This window comes from Pungitius pungitius, chromosome 11 (genome assembly GCF_949316345.1).
Source record: "Pungitius pungitius chromosome 11, fPunPun2.1, whole genome shotgun sequence".
Classification (NCBI taxonomy): domain Eukaryota; kingdom Metazoa; phylum Chordata; class Actinopteri; order Perciformes; family Gasterosteidae; genus Pungitius; species Pungitius pungitius.
In genome coordinates this window covers 12,189,339-12,201,794 of record NC_084910.1, presented here as the reverse complement: position 1 = coordinate 12,201,794, position 12,456 = coordinate 12,189,339, and positions in this window count along the sequence as shown.

Sequence of the window (12,456 nt, the reverse complement as noted above, 5' to 3'; positions counted from 1 at the left end):
ATTATAAACAGCTAATTTAAATTAAGTTGTGTGTGAAGTGTGTGTGTGTGTGTGACGTGTAGATCTGCAAATGGCAGCGAGACAGAGAGAGAGAGAGAGAGAGAGAGGGAGAGAGAGAAACTATGGCACGACATGTCCTGGTCTTTGGGGAAAATAGATTTTGATAGAAATGTAAATAATGAATGACTCTGGAATTAAATATTAGACAATTCAAACAGGAATGATGTTTGTGTGTGTGTATGTGTGTGTGTGTGTGTGTGCGTGAGTGCATGTTTGTGTGTGTGTGTGTGTGTGTGTGTGTGTGTGTGTGTGTGTGTGTGTGTGTGTGTGTGCGTGCGTGAGTGCATGTTTGTGTGTGTGTGTGTGTGTGTGTGTGTGTGTGTGTTTGTTTGTTTGTTTGACAAAAGACAATTGGGTAAAAAGGCAGGTGTCTAGGTGGAAATCAGTACAGGTGGAAATCAGACAGTCACTGATGTATTGAGCCTTGTGAGATAGAGAGGGTAAGACAAAAGGAGAGGATATAAAGGATGCAGGAACAATGTTTGACAAAGGTTGGCATGAAACTTGCTGCACACGCTATAGTTTACATTAGATTCTATTCCCTCCTGTCTCTGCTAAAATATTCCATTTGATCAAATTGACCCTATTTAGAAGGTTACAGATGGAAAAGCAGCTTAGAGGAGCTTAAATTTGCATCGCATGCAGTTTATGCATGTGCAATAATATGTGTGTGTGTGTGTGTGTGTGTGTGTGTGTGTGTGTGTGTGTGTGTGTGTGTGTGTGTGTGTGTGTGTGTGTGTTTCGTAAGAGAGAGAGAGAGGCCGTGAGTAAGGAGGAAAGACCATTTGTACAGTATAGAAAGGTTAATTGCTGTGTGACAATGCTGAGAGCATTGAACTCTGACATGTCAAAAAGGTCAGGCATGGCCTTCTCTTGCAGTAGAGAAAATGTATAATTACTCAGAACGCCCTTGCTGATGACCTTCATACCCAGAGGGGTAAATTCAAGGCGCACATACCGCCAGCACAGACACACACACACACTACCTTACGACAGACTTCCCTAGTGTTGTTTCAATCCTGCAAACACAGAATTTGGCAGTTCTTACACACAATACTGATCTTTAAAGCTGTAAACAAGATGCCAAAATTTGGCCCAATGTGGCGACGAGCTTAACGTGTGAATGAACACGTGTGTGACAGGGATTCCTTTGTAAATTGTTTGGTTCTCCCTGAATGGGTTTGTCAATTTGTGTGTGTGTGTGTGTGTGTGTGTGTGAGGTAGTAGTCCCATTGGCTTTTCCCGTGTCACGTACCCTGTCAGGTAGCTGTGGAGATCCAAAGAAAGAGCCAAAAGAATGTTTTTGTGTCAGCAAAGCAGTATAATTAGTCTCTGACTTGCCGAGCTATAGATTGACATTTCAGTCTCATTCACACTTTTTTGTCTTAGTGTGTGTCACAGCACGATGTCTGTTCTGTGTGTGTGTGTGTGTGTGTGTTATGCCTCTGCCAAATCTCTCTGCCAGAGCTATCAGTCGTATTCACAGATGATGTGCGCGCACAAACATACACTCTGTATAAAAGCCTCGGGACGAGATCCTCTCAAGCCCCCCCAGCCCCTTCATGTCACGTCTTAAACTGGCCATAATCTTACATGACAAGTTATGACTGAAAACATGACTTGATATCATATCATCATGGCTAGCAGACCCCTAAGAGAGACCGCCTCACTACACCCAATACTAAATGAATGAGGAAATGCACACAATACAGTCCTTCTTAGTGTATTGTGTAGAATCACATTCTATTAGATGGTAATGTTACGTATTGTGTGTGGTAATGCACTGCGCCTTTTAGAAGATCATTTTGTATTGTGTTGTATTTCATTGTGTGTCCCGAGGCAAATTTACCCAAGTGCAGCTAACGTGTCCCGAGGACTGTCTGTAAATAACAATGTTAGAAAGACTCAATATTCCTTCATTTGTGTGTGTGCGCGCGCGCGTGTGTGTGCCTCGCTCAACATTAATGCCATGGAGGAATGTGTGAAAGCTGTCAGAGAACATCAGGTTCCTAAAATAGGCATTACCCATGGGAAAGAAAAGGGAATAGAAAGAGAGAGAGCCAGAGAGAGCCAGAGACAGAGATTGCGGGGTAGCTTTACACATTCGCCAGACAAAAAATCCCTGATTTTAGCACAGTGACAATGATTAATTATAGATTAGAGAACAGACAAGCGCATGCAAACACGCACATGCAAACATATATTCTCACACAAACACGATGCCTTGTGGAGTTCATGAAAAGCTTTTTGTAGTGGTACGCTAGAGGAGGGCTAAGTGCAAGAGACAATAGCATCTGCAAAACATCCATGTAAGAAAGTGTGAAAAAAGTATCTTTACAAAGTAGGCAAAACATTCAAAATACAGAGTAGAGAAAGATAACCTCCCTGTGTTAGAAGTCTGAGATGTCTAAGAGTTTAGTTAAGTGTCAGTATTTACCAAAGTTAAATCCAATTTCATTTTAACCAGGACAATAAGACAATAATGAGTCAACAGCATACCTCTTCCAGTAAGATGTGTGGAATGATGAAGATGAGTACCAATAAATCAGTTATTTAAAAACGTTCAACCTTAAACATGAATGGGTGAAACCTTCGGTAAAAATGAATTTAATGGTAAATTGAATTGACTCTTGAGAACATTGCAATGTTTTTTCCCAAACAAAACATTGCAGTATATCTGATGATTCTCAAATGTGTGATTTTTTCTACCATTCCAAGCATGTAATAGTTTCCATTTTAAGGCACTCAATTAGCAGGCGTGTGAAAGATGCCTGAGTCGTGTGGATATCATTTGAAACAGGTCTTCATTATTTTCCCATCGATCTGGCTCATCAGATGAGGAGGAAATCAATTTCTACATAAGCTAAAGGTGGCAAAATGAAATATTCAGCGCGTGATTGGCCCATTCACTAACATATCGCGAGAGAAGTTGAATTGTCATTATCAGCAATTATCCACACAATTTCATGCGAGCCCGTAATCAGCTTTAACCCAACACCCACCTCCTAGGTTCTGCGCGGTAACATCCAAACCAACGTGTTGTTGCTTGAAAGTAATAAATGATGGTAGCCATAATTATAGCAGTACAATAGACAACTGCAGTAACTACTCCCCCGAGGACTTTACTTTGATTATATTGAGACCACGACAACACGGTGAACCTCTCTATTCTCAGGCGGAAGCAATTAAATGGCTCCCATGATTGCTTCCATAAAACTTCCCATGTCTTTAACAGGTCCTCTTTTCTGTGCTCTTAAGCAGAGTCATTACGGCTGGAAATGTTTTTGGTTGATGGAGTGAGTGCGGTCGAAAATAACAGGGAAAAAAAATCTAAAGTAGGATGAATCATGTAAATTGTTTTCCATAAAGTTTCTATTTTAATTATGTCAGAGTGGGAAGAACAGCGATGAGGTCACAATGGCCCTCTTGCGCTCCCATACTATCGGTATATCTTTTAATTATCCATTTCTCCTGTGTGGAAGGCATAAGGTTGGTATGGCAAAGAAGAGATAGCAGGGGCTTACATTCCCCCATCAACTGCCTGCCAGGTGTGTACGATGATGTGATGATTGATTCACCTCTATTTCTCTCCCCTCTCTCTTTCTGTCTAATACCGCAACAAAGGTTTCATCTCCACGTCATCTTAGAAGAGTCTCTCAAACACTTGTCTCTCCACCATCTCTACTTTCACAATCCCTCTTTTGCATACTACGCAATCACTGGAGGGTATTGGAATTGATTCTAGAAAGAGATGCTGTCATGACCTGAAACTTTAAGGTAGGTTTTAGTCAGATGTGAGAATAAAGGAAAATACCAACACAAAGAAGAGAAGAAATCAAGCAGCGGTACGATCAATAGACTGAATCTCTGCTGCGAGGGAAAGTTGAAGGAATGTGTCGCCATAACATGAATCACTGTAGATGGTTTGATATTTACCTTGAACCATGAGACACTGCAGCCTATTCATCGGCCACGGTAAAAGAAGACCTGCATTGCTGCTCAGGTCTGTGGAAGCAGGTTGTCGTAGAGGACCAGTTTTATTGGCCCATAACAAATCATGTGACCTCTGGGAAAGCTTTTTTTCCTTTTTTCTATAATGCAAAAACCAATAGCAGACATATATAACTTTTTATGTGTTTACATCCATCAGATAGAACATCAAGTTTAAAAGTTGTGTTGTTGTTGTTGTTGTTTGCTATGCAGTTTATCTGCAGCTTAAAATGCAATGGATTACCACACATGTTGCATTTCCAAAGCAGTGATGCATACCAACCAAATAAGAAGTTGGTGATGTTTAGCATGTTGCGTGACTGAGAGGTCCAGAACAGCTGGTGGGTACTGAGATAAGTGTACTGGTTTCTAAACAATACAAAGTCGTCAAAGTTTTAAATCTGTGAAATGAATAAAAGTTTCGAACAGCTACAAAATGGACCTTGGGTTGAGACTCATTTACTTGTATAGCTGTGAGGGTTGTACAATCATTTGTGGAGAAAGACACTTAAAGCATTTAATTGATTCATGTTTTGAGAGAAATAAGTGCAGTTACCATGAGAACAGATTGAGTTCTTGGTTGCCCCGTTGACTACCTCTGATAACCTCACCCACCTCTCCTCAGCTGCCTCAGAGATTGACAGATCAATTCTGTCTAAAAACTCAGCTCTCCCTAGTCTTTCTGAGTACCCTCATAGCTTCTCTTCCTCTTCCTGTCATCCTGCTACCATTCCCAGTTTAACCGTTGTAATCCCTCACTGCCGCTCCGCCGCTCTTTTTTTTCACTCTTTCTCGCTCTTTCAATGTATAGCCTTTGCTGGCCTCAGTGTGTATGTGTGTGTGAGAGAGAGAGAGAGAGAGAGAGATTTTCTAAATCCCAGGTAAGAGCAGAGCTTTTCGGTGGGAGAATTTCATTTTAACACCTCTTACACAGAGAGCAGGAGGATAGGAGTATCCCAGTTATGAATCCAATAACTATTGTCCGTGTGCATATATAGGTGTGTGAATGTGTGTGTGTGTGTGTGGGGGGGGGGGGGGGGGGGGGGGGCTAGACGGACGGCTTGTTTATGGGATTGGAGGTGACTCTCGTAAACTCAAACTGAAGGTCGAACAGAGAGAGAAAAAATGTGGGGAATATGTGAGTGGCTTTTGCATGAACATGTGTGTGTGTGTGTGTGTGTGTTTCTTTGTGTGTGTGGAGGTAAAGGGGTTAGAGTGTGTGTGCGCGAATCGGTGGCAAAGTCAAGGTGGTGCCGCGGCACACACTCACTGTCTATATGTAAATAGGCCTGTATGACATACAAGCAAGCAATGCTCTTTCACACGTTCATGCGAGCGTGCGCCAGCTGTGTGGGAAAGAGTTTACTGAGTTAGAGAGCCGAGGTCAGCTCTAAATCATTACAGGTCACCGGGGGAGGCCTGGCTACCAGATTAAATTACATTCTAGTTGATAGACCCTACCAAACACATTAAAACACAAATACACACACACACACACAAACACTTGTGCATGATATAAACCCAAAACTGGACGGTACATTAATCACATTGAGCCTGGATGTAATTTACTGTGATATAGCTCTAGTTTCGCTCAGGGAAAGGGAAGCTGTTTCCTGACCCTTGAACAGTAAACGGACACACAGATAAAAACAGATAAAAGCCCCAGTGGAGCAGACTGGTGGGAAATCAGCCTATTAGGACGTTGAGTACACTGATTAGATTAAAGCAGCCGGAGATGGGTCACTTTGGCTGCAGAAACAGGACTACATGGCTGTGGATAATTCACTGGGAAATACACATCTCTTGTTTAGACCATAAGGCGTTAGTGTGCTCGTGCACGTGCAGTTGGATGAAAGGAGGGGGGATCAAACGGAAAAGAGCAGCTGCTGCTGTTTATCTGCATGACATCGCTGCTTTTAAGCACAAAACAACACAATAAAGCTCCCTGGGTGAGCTAAATGTTACTGTGAGCAAAGGCAGGCCCCATGTCCTGCTCGCAGAGTAAAAGATTAAAGATCCACCCCCCACTCACCACCCTCCTCCCCACCACCCTCTGTGCCTTTCTGCCCCAGATGCAGCATGCCTATCTCTCTCTGATAGGTGATGGATGTCTGACCTTCAGTGGTGAATTTGCCATTTGCTGCCAAGTGGATCTTTAACTGCATCCATGATACACATGACCTCACTTCCTTTGACCCAGCTAGGCACTGCTCGACGTGCAGGGCAGCCAGGGGGTGGGGGCACAGACCTGATAAGGGGCTTCTCCAAATAAGCTTGGACCACTCTCCTCTCCACTCTTCTCCTCTCCTCTCCTCTCCTCTCCTCTTCACTCCTCTCCTCTCCTCTCCTCTCCTCTCCTCTTCTCTCCACTCCTCTCCTCTCCTCTCCTCTCCTCTCCTCTCCACTCCTCTCCTCTTCTTTGCACCGACTGGTGTAGGGCAGTGGAGCCGGTGATCAGTCTACCACCGTATTTAATCTTAACTGTCATGGCTTTGAAGTACAATAACTGTAGATGAGAGGACACTTGAGTGTGCTCCCGTGTGTTTGACTAAAATTGGCTCAGCACAGTGTGTTTCCATTGTCCTCTGGGACAAACCGAACCCCAGCAACAGACCGTATCTATTATTTACAAAGCTCCACTGATATTTGATATTTCAATAAATGGGATAGCCGCTATTCCAGACAACTTCCTACTGTCACAAACAAGAGGAAAAGCCTTCATACGCTTTCAGACACAGCGGTATCATTTGATCCAATCGATAGCGTTTGAAATCTGGCGTGACAAGGCCAAACAAGTATGGGGTCAATACTGGCATAAGTTCACGGCAGATAAAAGGAGAGAAATCCACAAAATAGGCCATGCACGCATGTATCACACATTTCAGAATTATGTCATTCATTCTGGACAGGGGGTTGTGTATTTCTGGATTGGTGCTTGCTTTTAGGGCCATTACTTTCATCCGCAGCAGAATATATGCTGATTATCTTCCAGGGAGTTTGCCAAGGGAGGGGAGGGGGCTGCGGAGTGGTAGAGGGGGCAAACAAGGAAGGATCAGGGGGGAAGGATTTTGAGATGTGTGAAATGACTTGCTAGAAGTGCATTCAAACTCTTGAATTCGAGCTCTATTGCAATGTAGCACAGGGATTTCTTAGCAAACATGCAAATACACAACACAACACAACACAAACGTACACACACAAACTAAAAGTGAAATACATACACACTTAACTCAATACACACTTAGCATAGATATGAGGCAGAATTGTAGTGCCATTAATAGTGTGAGCGGAGCAGCACACCATTATGATCTATATCTTTTTTGGTGCAACTGCCTCTGAGACCATTTCACTTTAACTGCATGGCCAGCAGGGTTCAGGTCGGGACAGAGCATAACTCACACAGTGTCCATATATCAGAGACATATCAGAACCCCATACCAGAGAGTGACTAATTGACTGCCACCCAGGAGATCAAGTTCAAATCCAAAGCTAAGTTGTCAACTCTGACATGCTCAAGTCTGACCCTCATCCCATATTTTACACTCCTCTCCTCTCTGTTGTGTGCTCAACTGAGTCCTATTCAGAGCAGAGGCCACTACACATTCTTTAGTTTAAACAGACCCTTCTGACCAGACTTGACTAGCCTCTTATTTCCAATTTCCCATGCAGTGTGCCTGCACATATACAGTATTGCTCAACCATGAAACCATAACATAATATAAATCATCCCTTCTCTTACTCTTTCATTCTGATGGCCCTTCCACACTCACTTTATTCCCCCTCAATCCCTCTTCTCGCTCCCTTTCATACTCTCTTTCTTGGTCACCACCGTGCACAAACACAACTCTAATAAATTGTGGCACTGGTAATTACATAGAACCCACCGGTAAATTTCACTTCCATTTACATTTAGATTACAGAATATTTCATTTCTATCAATCTGCAGTGCAAGACAAAATGCATGGCCTTGCCCATATGCAGACACAACTGTTCATGGCATTTTTATATTCTCACTGGTGCATGTGCGGACACACATGAGATGAAGACACAGATGCTGGCACTACACGTGCAGGTGAGTAGACACACACGCATACTCGCACACGCTGAGCAATAAATCTCAATGTCCACAGGCGCATATGGACAAAGGCAGATATTAGTGTGGTAAATCCTAATTTCAGCGTACACATATGTGCAAACATATGTGCTTACACACCTGCTCACAGCTGATGGTACCATACAGTCAAATGATAGTGCTGCTATGCTGTTCACAAATTGAATGCTCTTTTAAAAAAGGGCCACAGTTTACCTTGAACAGTGCAGTATTTATGTGATAAAAGGAATCACCCACCCCACACTCTTTGCTCTGCGAGCTAATCGATAAAGACATTTCTTGAACAGATGTTTATCTGCATCCACACATAGAAATCCCATGCATACACTTTCACATAGACACTATACTAGATAATATACTGGAGAGTTTTTGCAGGGACCATACTGATGTCCCACACAAACACACAAACTTGCCCACTTCTGGATCATATCACATTCAGATGCAATCTCATCGACTGCGCATGAAGGACAGCAATATGTGCCAAATCCCTAAATGTAATATTTCAATGTTTTATAAGGAGGGAGGAGAGGGGAAAAGAGCCACAGGCGGCCACTGGGGAAAACAGATACTGCTGGGATTTTGCCTTCTCCCTTCTTCTTTCTATCAGTATCCCCTTCTGTCTCTCACCCTGACTCTGCCTCGCACCCACCCTTGTCCTCTCGGTATTACTGCATCATTTCCAGCAGTAATAAGCAGAGGTGTGGACTCGAGTCATGTGACTTGGACTCGAGTCAGACTCGAGTCATGAATTTGATGACTTGAGACTCGACTCGACAAAACTTACAAAGACTTGCAACTCGACTTGGACTTGAACACCGATGACTCGTGACTTGACTTGGACTCGAGCCTTTTGACTCGAGAAGACTTGCTACTTCCCATGAAAACTGGGGGATAACATTTTCACACCACCGCGCCGCTCTGTTTATCTGCATCTGTCAAAAAATGTGCGCCACCTGTATGCAGAGAGCGCGCGCTGCCTGAACAACATCCAATCACTGCAGTCCATTTGACCGTATCAACGAGACAGCTCGTTCATGGTTACAAAAATCGGGATTTTTGAACCCGGATTCAGACTCCGATGGAAATCCTCGCCAACATTATGTCAACGTCCGTTTTAAAGTAGTGTAATGAGCTGAGTTAAAGTTATTAGTTAATCAGTTATGCAGATGTTGCATGTGTTCACGTTATGCTTTGTTACCAGCTGTAGTTACGCGAGACAACACGAGTTTTGGGGGGCCGTGTATGCGGAAGTGTTCGTTCGGCGTGGTGACGGCCAACAGTGACCGAAGTTGAGTTGTTTTATATAAATAAATGCAGCGGAGTTGCAAGCCAGTCATCGCCTCCTTATTTACGCTGCAGCATTGGGGTGAGCGTTACAGTACTATAACACAGTCACAGTCGATCCACCATTACCCTTCCCTTCGTAGTCTAGGTCTGTGAGGCAGCGCACCATCACCCAGGGTTCCCCGTCCCCACTATAATAAAAGGACTCGAAATGACTCGAAACTAAAATGGCACGACTTGTGACTCGACTTGAGACTTGTTAGTGGTGACTCGTGACTCGACTTGGGACTTGCTTCGTCTTTGACTCGACTTGACTCGGGACTCGAGGGCAATGACTTGAGACTTGCTTGTGACTTGCATAACAATGACTTGTTCCCACCTCTGGTAATAAGTGCACCAGGAGCAGGGAGGTAGCGGGGTGGAGGAGGGGGTTAAAATATACACAACGGTGTGCCACTTGTGAAGCCAGCCCGCAACCACACGCCTCCCGCACAAGCACCCAGTATAATATGAAGGTACAAAATCACACACCTGTACCATACTGTGTGCTTTCTTATCCCTGGCATTTTAGAACATTATTAACTCATACCTTATCAATGACCTTTAGGTGTTGGTGCCATTGTTTTTCTGCAGGATCTGATTATTTAGGATGTACTCATTACTGGCTCTGCTCTGGTTTCTCACACATTCCAATACACAGCAAATACATTGCTTAAGTGTATGAGACAATAACCGAAGCTTTTGATAGAAGAGAGCATGGGAGGTCATTTTCTGCTTAAAACTGATTTCCCTTTTCACACGAGAGAAATATTTCCAGGCGGTAAGAAAACAACAACAAGACAACAATGTCTTCACTGGTGTTAATTTAGCGTGTAGGTGTATATGTGTCCAAATACAGACATGGGGGGGATGCTTTTCTCCACCCAGGGGACTTGATTGTCATTAGAGAGTTGCGCTAATATGATCCTCCGTGGTTCAGGCTGCAGGAGGAAATTGGAGAGCAGCGTGGGTTATGTTAGAGTTCAGACTGCTGAGCCTTACAACAAACCAACAATGCAGGCCTTTGGGAAGGATCACTATCAGTAAATAGCCTCTCACCAATACACACGTGGTTACGTTTTACCCTCAGGGTTACATTGAACTGGCAGAAGATACTAGACGGCTTAGCAGATAGCAACTCACTGGAGAGATTATGAGCAAAGGAAAACTGCTGTACTTACCCACTGACTCATGCACAACCACATGATAAGAACTACAGGGGAGCAGCTGGCATATTAGAAATACTGAAATTAGGAATCCTAGGCATTTAATAGGGACTTTTATCTGTCTATCTTCGTCTGTCTTTTATATTTTATATGTATTTATTGGCCTAAAAAAAGCCCAAATTTTAAACTAAAAACCTATGGTTCCTAAAACATACAAATTCCCCAGAAAGATATCAAGAACAAGACCACTAGTAGTGTCGCTAGTAGCTATGGTTCTTAACACAGAAAATACAGTGTACAACTAATATTTCTAACAGTTCCCCTTTATAAATTCCCCTTTCGGAAATAGACATTACACAACGATGTAATATACACAAGAAGCTTCTAATATCTAAAAAAATAAACAGGAGTCATAGCCCAACATCTGGCTCAAAAGGGGAATTTAAAAGTGAACTCAGAGCATCACACACATGAGAGCAGAAATCCATCACTGACGGACCTGTCTCCTGAGAAACCACAGAGGCTCAGCAGATAAACCAAGATGCCTCTGCAATACAATCATCTGCTTGGGCATAAAGAGAGAAAGGGTGTATAAGACCTTTAAGAGGCGCATACCTAAGGCGTATTTTTTAGACTGCCACTCCTGTGATTCATTCAATCTGCGTTTACTGTAACAGGTGTACAGAGGAACATACTTCAAATGACATCACTCTCACAGTCAGAAGTGATAAAAACTAAAACAACATTGCTCCCAGGTTTGCTCATGAAGTGATGCTGGCAGCTACAAAAAGTGGTGGTTTGAGAGGGCTGAGAAGTGGTAGTGCCTGCAGGACGGGACACTGAATGCTATAGAATGAGAGAATGAGTGGTTGCACAGGATTTTGATGAAGAGTAGGCTGTGGCCGAGAATAACATTTTGGCAAATGCTGCAGTACAAGTCAGCTATATTTGTATTACAAGTGTTTGGAAGTCTACAACGGTAACAGAAACCGATGAAATAAGCAAAAGCATTGTTGAGGTTCCATTTTTCTGTGAATCCGAACAACGGCGGGACCTGTTTTTGTTGAATCATAACTCTACACTGTCTCTACATTTGGCCTCAAATAACGCCAAAAATGTGAAAACAACACAAAAGTTGGGCCAACCTGACAGATACATTTGTTTCCGGTGCACATGTCGGGTTAAAGAGGGCCGAAGGTGGAGGCTGTGACTTGTGTCCCTGTGTGTCCGGCTACCTTCCGTTCACCTCTAAAACGCAGCGCTGTCTGCAGCGTTCAGTGTCGACGTGGAGCACAAAGGGCACCCTAATCCCGGCCTGAATATGCATGAACGTGCTGTGGCTGCTCGCAGCTTAAATAGTTCCTGCATCACGTTGGGGAACAGCGCCATGCACCGCTCAGACACACTGAGGCTCAGCTGCAGCCAGTTCCCAGCTCCTCTTTGAGTTTGACAGGCCGAGCCCGGAGAAAGACCCTTTTATCTGTAATCACATTGGCTCTGAAGGCTGCAACTGAGGGAGGTTTCATTTCCCCTTGACGATAGCGACAACCTGGTGAACGCGTGGCGCTTCTACTTTGATGCCATCCAAAAGGGAAAGAAAACAAAGGGGGAGAGGCGTGAGGATGGACCAGATCATATGAGAGAGAGAGAGAGATTGACACGTTGCCAGTGGCTCAATTACAAATATTCTTCAATCACACCCAATGACACACAGCGTGTACAGATAGATGTCATTGCCACCTCTACTGTCCCAGACCCACAAATGGGCACAGGTTGCATAGTACAGGCTACAGCAGACAGGAGTCT